The sequence below is a fragment of the Petromyzon marinus genome, chromosome 83 (genome assembly GCF_048934315.1).
Source record: "Petromyzon marinus isolate PM22_M1 ecotype Great Lakes invasive population chromosome 83, UKy_Petmar_22M1.pri1.0, whole genome shotgun sequence".
Classification (NCBI taxonomy): Eukaryota; Metazoa; Chordata; class Hyperoartia; order Petromyzontiformes; family Petromyzontidae; genus Petromyzon; species Petromyzon marinus.
Genome location: NC_133748.1, coordinates 826,096 through 826,472, shown reverse-complemented (window position 1 = coordinate 826,472; position 377 = coordinate 826,096).

The window sequence follows — 377 nt, the reverse complement described above, 5'->3', positions numbered from 1 at the left end:
TGAGCGGGCGGGGGGTGGGCCTCCCCTAGGTCGACTCAGCCTCAGCATTCAACTGGTGTGGTGGTGGTGGTGGTGGTATGTGGTGGTAGTGGTGGGGTGGTGATGGTGGTGGTGGTGATGGTGGTGGTGGTGGTGGTGATGGTGGTGGTGTAGTGGTGGTGGTGGTGATGGTGGTGGTGGTGGTGGTGATGGTGGTGGTGATGGTGGTGATGGTGGTGATGGTGGTGGTGGTGGTTGTGGTGGTGGTGGTGGTTGTGGTGGTTGTGGTGGTTGTGGTGATGGTGGTGGTGGTGGTGTGGTGGTGGTGATGGTGGTGATGGTGATGGTGTAGTGAGGTGGTGGTGGTGGTGGTAGTGGTGAGTGGTCCGGTCTCGGAG